We start from the raw sequence: 6,889 nt of genomic DNA on the forward strand, positions 1-6,889 counted from the left end.
TCAACACCCTTGCACTGTAGCACGTTGTGAGTTACTCATCGACTAAGCAGTTCAAATAAGCTCCGCAGCCTCATGCTGTGCTCACCATTGGATATCCCCAGTCCCGCGCCCCTGTTGCAATTGGCAACTTATATCGCAGTTGCGTGGTAGACAATATGTTGGATGCCAAATATCGTAACATCACCGACCTTTCACGACCTCGCACTCAAGGGGTTCCTTGTTAGCGTTTCCGTTCCATATGTTTATTCCTTTATCACACAGATTTACGAGGGAGGTGTAGGGCCTAATGTTTCAGTTTGATTGTTATGACTCAGTACAGTCATTGAACATGTGGTGAATAACCAAGTCGCCTAGGGGGCGCGCCACGGCAGGTCAAGTCCTGCTTTGAGTGTTCCCTCGCTCTGTTTGCGAATGGAACACTGAAAAGAAACGACTAGTGGTGGTACAAGATACCCTCGGCCAAGCACCATACAGTAGCCTGCGGTGTATGTATGTGGAGGTACATGTGACTTTTGCCCCTATTTCAGTTGTTTCCATCCGCGAAAGTCAGTCGAACAATCCCACAGTCCTCTCGTGGTGCAGCCCTTCTGGAAGGACCTGTGACAGCACTGTTTTCTTGGGTCCATATCGTCGCCACTCGTTCTGCATCATCGTACTGGTGACAACAGTCTGAGCGATTTCTGATCTTCCAATGTCCCTCATGCGAATGATTCGACATTCCTCAAAGTCCGAAATATGGCGATAAGCTGGCGTGCACGTCCTCTGAGCATGATGTGTTGTAATACCTCAGGAAAATTATGAGCACTCAATAGCCATGACGTACTCACGCTATTCTTCACGTGTAGGGATGGATTTCTCCTTAATGAAATTAAGCTCTTGTAAGAATGAAATTTTAATCGCAGATTCCCGCAGGCATGGGAATACTAAAGTTTGGTAGCTTTCAGGTAAGGTATTCGCAGTGTTGCAATCTCTATTTCAGTCAGTATACACTGACGGGAAAAAATCACAACACCAAGTTGTGCGACATAGACGAAATTTGGTAGGCGTGTTTCTACATCTGAAAGATGATGTCTGTTAAAATTTCGCGCCAGTGGCGTAAGAGTTGTAGGTAGGCAGTTCAGGTTTTTATATTGGTAACGCCACGTAGCGCTCTGTATGAAAATCACTGGCTGTGCTGTGTGCAGTCTGTGGCTGGTTTGCATTGTTGTTGGCTATTGTAGTGTTGGGCAGCTGGATGTTAACAGCGCGTAGCGTTGCGCAGTTGGAGGTGAGCCGCCAGCAGTGGTGGATGTGGGGAGAGAGATGGCGGAGTTTTGAAATTTGTAAGACTAGATGTCATGAACTGCTATATATTATGACTATTAAGGTAAATACATTGTTTGTTCTCTATTAAAATCTTTCATTTGCTAAATATTTCTATCAGTAGTTAGTGCCTTCCGTAGTTTGAATCTTTTTTTTAGCTGGCAGGAGTGGCGCTCGCTGTATTGCAGTAGTTCGAGTAACGAAGATTTTTGCGAGGTAAGTGATTTGTGAAAGGTATAGGTTAATGTTAGTCAGGGCCATTCTTTTGTAGGGATTATTGAAAGTCAGATTGCGTTGCGCTAAAAATGTTGTGTGTCAGTTTAAGCACAGTCTTATATAACTGTTCTAAGGGGACGTTTCAGAGTGGCGCTAGTGAGGATGAAAATCAGGTTTGCTTCAAATACGACGGTCGTGAGCGATAGTTACCTTTGTGATTGGACGTGGTAAGTTGATATCAGTCAAGAATGCCTTTAACTCGATAAAGGCGCCATTATCATCATCTCTTTGAGTTTGAACGAATTTGTATAATAGGGCTACGAGAAGCTGGATGTTACTTCTGCATAGAAGTACTTGGTAGAAGTGAAACCACTGTACATGATTGCTAGCAGCGGTGGTCACAGGAGGGTGCGGTCGCAAGAAGACCGGGCTGGGGTGACCACGTAGCACTACAGAGAGGTAAGACCATGGTGGTCGACGTGGAACTGTTGCACATCGTACTGCATCCACAGCAGCAACGGGTACAGCAGTCGACACCACGGTGACACAACGAACTGTTACAGATCGGGTACTTCAAGGACAAGTCCGAGCCAGACGTCGTGTAGCGTGCGTTCCACTGACCCCAAACCGCCGCCCATAGCAAACTGAGTGGTGTCAAGAGAGAGCTCATTGGAGGGTGGGGTGGAAGAGCTGTTGTGTTTTCTAATGAAAGATGGTTCTGCCTCGGTGCCAGTGATGGCCATGCGTTGGTTAGGAGGTCTGTTGAGGCACTGCAACCAACCTGCCTGCGTGCTAGACATACTGGACCCACACCTGGAGTTATGGTCTGGGAAGCGATTCTGGATGACAACAGGAACGTTCGTGGTTATCCCACGTACGCAGACTGTAAATTTGTGCGTCAGGCTGGTGATTCCTGTTGTGTTGTCGTTGATTAACAGCATTCCAGGGGGTGTCTTCCAATAGGATGACGCTCGCTTGACTTGCTGTTGTAAACCAACATGTTCTAAAGAGTATCGGCATGTTCTCTTGGCCTACTCTACCACCAGATTTGTCTGCAAGCGGGCACATATGGAACATCATCGGACCAGAACTCCGGTGTCATCCACAACCAGATTTAACAGTCCCTGCATTGACAGACGCGGTGCAACAGTCAAGAAACTCCCTCACACAAAGTGAGATCCGGCACCTGTACAACACAATGCATGCACGTTTGCGTGCTTGCATTCAACAATCTGTCGGTTACACCGGTTGTTAATGTACCAGTATTTGACATTTTGCAATGGCATATCTCGCGCTTACATTAATGCGTCATATTGCAATGTTAATCACTTGAATATGTTACCTGAACAAAGCTTATTCCCGAAATTTTATTACTGTACATGAAATATTTTTTGTGTTGTGATTTTTTTCCGGCAATGTATTTTGGAAAAGAATTATTGAATGGTTCGTTGGTGTTGGAAGGGGGGATGGACGAAGATAAGTTATGCCACTGGGTTCTGTTCAGAGTGAAAGGAGTACGGTGAGTAATAGCTGATAGCGAGGATATATCTCGGGATGATTTCGTCTTCTAAGAAGGGGAGGCATTAGAACTGCGCTCGAAAAGGATGAGGAGAGTTTTGACGTGGACGAGAAGGTGGGAAGTGCTGGCGGAGACGCTGCAGCAGACTACGGTTCTCACAACCGGGACGTAAAATAAACAGCTTGGTGTCAATCGAATTGACTCGAATGTTGGGAAGAAGAGTGTGTTTTATGTTCGAGTAGGTGTAAAAGCGTGATTACTTGGTAGACGATACGCGAGAGAGAAAGTGGTGAGATATGGAAACCGAAGGGTAATCCATGGTGTTCTATGGTTTAGATCAGTGCACGTCAAACTGTGGACAGCGAGCCACATGCGACCCTAATCAAGTATTCATGCGGCCCACGGTTCTCAGACGTACTTTATTATAATATGCTTCTAGCAGTTAACAGCCGAATCCAGAAACGTCCACTAAGGAACAGAGCTTGTTAAAGAACGTAGGTTTCCTGCTCCGACACGAACAAAAATTCTTACAGAGACGGTAATATTTTAAGATATGTCTAATTTTAATTGACATTGATGAATTTGGCCGTAAGCTAAGTGAAAAACGAAAACGTTGGCCGCTAACCTCGTGGACAGGCGAGTAAGTAGCGCGACCACAGTGGGAGGAGGTGTTTTTCTTCAAGTACAAAGAATTCACGGATGTACGCGACTCTTAACTACCGGCTCCTATGGTACAGACTTCAAATGAAAGTTACGCTGTTACATATTTATAGCAAGGAATATGAAGTTAAGTTGTGTATGTTGTAATGTAACGCAATGAGTAGAAGAAAAGTGGCATTCAAAATATTTAGTAAACATCTGTGATCGTGTTTCATACTTCATAAGACATTTAAACGTCAGCACAGTTACTGTTAGTAATCAATTATCTTCTTCTCACACAGCCAACACAACTCTTTGTTAGGTAATTGTTCTGTCACAACTTAGAGATCGCTACGGGTGGTGACAATCTGGCTCGGAGAACAGCCGACATGAAGTGTTCGATTGTTGTCGACAGTTAACGATCTGTACTAGGCGGCCAGCAGCCAGCTTACCGTGCCATTATTACAGCTAGTCTGTTGAGTGCTCGCAATATACTGATTTATAAGATGGATAGGGCCTACATATGTGGCCCGATGTGCCTTCCCACAATGATAATATTGGCTGTTGAGCCACTGGTTGAGATGGAGCGTTTAGACTTGGAAGAGACGGACGTCCATAGTACGTTTGGGTAGGACATGTTGCGCTGTGTGAATTTTAAAATTTTCCCTGCGAATTGACTGTTCAAACAAATTTCGGGCTTGCAGCCCAGTCGTCGTTCAATACTTCGCACGATATTTCAACTGGGCACCTGCCAGTCATCTTAGGTGAGCCGTCGCAGACTGGCGAAAACGTCTTTTTTTTTAACCTTATTGTTATTTTAAAACCTGTACAACAGGCAGGCTGTCAGCAGCATTCTACGCTGCTCTTCAGCCATAGAATTCACAATGAGAAAAAACAGTAAGAATACACATAACTTACAGAACGGTGGGCAATAAAACAGTGGACACATAAAGACAAACACGGAGCCATTCACACTCGACGATAATCCACACTGCAAACTGTTGACACGACGCACAAACACTGAAGACGGCGATGGCACAGGTGAACGATGGAGTGTGACGGTGAACACTGAACACTAAACACGACGGCACACACGAGACACTGATGGCGATGATCTCTGGCGCGCGAAAGTCCACGGAGCGTGTGCGAGTCCGGGGACCTGCCAAGAGAGGAGGACGGGGGGGGGGGGGGGGGGGGGAGAGGGAGAGGGGAGAGCAGAGATGCCATCGGCAGAGGAGATAGGAGGAAAGGAGGAAGGGGAAGGGGAAGCCTGGGGGTAGAGGGATGGAGGAAGAGGGATGGGGGGAAAAGGAGAGAGAAGGGAGGGAGGGCGCCTAAAGGAAAGGACACAGGAAGTGGGGGGGGGGCAGGATCAAAGTTGATAGGAGGGGTAGATGGAGGGGAGGAGGACATCATCAGGGAGGGGGAGCTGGCGGAAGCCACCTTGGGAGAGGGTAAGGAGGGTGGAGAGATGGAGACCAGGTGGGACGTGGGAATACAGGCGCGGCAGTGGGTGGGGGCAGGAGAGGATGGGCAAGACAAGCGGGTGAGGAGGATCGAGTTTGCGGGAGGTGTACAGGATCTGTATCCTTTCAAGGAAAAGGCGGAGGTGGGGGAACGGAATGAGATCGTACAGGATCCGCGTGGGGGAGGGGAGACGGATGCGATAGACGAGGCGGAGAGCATGGCGTTCAAGGATTTGAAGGGATTTATAAAAGGTAGTGGGGTAGATGGGCGTAACAAAGGTTAGGGCGGATGAGGGATTTATAGGCGTGGAGGATGGTGGAGGGGTCCAGACCCCACGTACGGCCGAAAAGGAGCTTGAGGAGACGGAGTCAGGAGTGTGCCTTGGCTTGGATTGTCCGGAGGTGGGGAGTCCAGAAGAGGCGACGGTAGGGGGTGACGCAAAGGTACTTAAGGGTGGGAGTGAGGGCAATAGGACGGCCATAGATGGTGAGATAGAAATCAAGGAGGCGGAAGGAAGGGGTGGTTTTGCCTACAATGATCGTCTGGGTTTTGAAGGGATTGACCTTGAGCAACCACTGGTTGCACCAGCAGTGAACCGGTCAAGATGGGATTGGATAAGGTGTTGGGAGCGCTGCAGGGTGGGGGCAAGGGCAAGGAAGGCGGTGTCATCGGCAAACTGGAGAAGGTGGACGGGGGGTGACGGCGGCGGCATGTCCGCCATGCACAAAAGGTACAGAAGGGGGGAGAGGATGGAGCCTTGGGGCACACCGGCAGAGGGGGGAAAAAGGTGTAGGAATCTGTGTTATGGATTGTGATGTAGGAAGGACGGTGGGAGAGAAAGGAGCCGATCGGACGGATGTACTTAATGGGAAGAGCGAAGGTTTGGAGCTTGAAAAGTAGACCGCCAATGCCATTTGCGGTCATAAGCACGTTCGAGTTCCAGGGAGAGGAAGATGGCAGAGCGATGGGAATTAAGCTGGTCAGAAAGGAGATGAGTGAGGTGAAGCAGAAGGTCGTCGGAAGAGAAGGACGGCCGAAAGCCACACTGGGTAACGGGAAGGAGGCGGTGCTGGTGGAGATGCTGGTGGATGCGTCGGGTGAGGATAGACTCCAGGACCTTGCTGAAGACCGAGGTAAGGCTGATGGGACGGTAGGAGGAGACGGCGGTTTGCCAGATTTAAGGAACACCAGTTCTTTCACGGTGCGTGTGGTTTGACCTATGTAAGCCATACCACATTGGCACGGTATCTTGTAAATTCCGGCCTTTCGTAGTAACAGATTGTCCTTAACTGATCCCACAAGGTCCGCAAACCACTTTTACCTGAAATTTTCGGAGGATTCTTGCTATTTTAAACGAAGTGTTGCCAACGAAAGGAAGAAAAGCTAAGAAAGAACGCTGCACTGAACATCAACGTTACACCCGCCTTTTGCAGCCAAGCAAGTCCACTATTGCTGAACATTGTATTTCTACTGCACATTCAATGGAGTATGAGAAAACAATGATTTTGTCCACAGCAACGTCTTTCTGGGGCTCCATTATTAAAGAATCCGTAGAAATACGGCTGGCGGAAAATCTGTTAAACCGTGACAGCGGCTACCAGCTGGACAGTGCATTGAATCCCATCATCTCCAAGATTTGCTCAAATCGAACACGACAGAGTGCGTCGACGGCCGTGGAAAACAGCAACGCAGAGGGCGACTGAGTTCCGCTATTCCACCAGCGAGGGCGCTGCCGGCGGGCAGTAT

The sequence above is a fragment of the Schistocerca americana genome, chromosome 6, assembly GCF_021461395.2.
Source record: "Schistocerca americana isolate TAMUIC-IGC-003095 chromosome 6, iqSchAmer2.1, whole genome shotgun sequence".
NCBI lineage: Eukaryota > Metazoa > Arthropoda > Insecta > Orthoptera > Acrididae > Schistocerca > Schistocerca americana.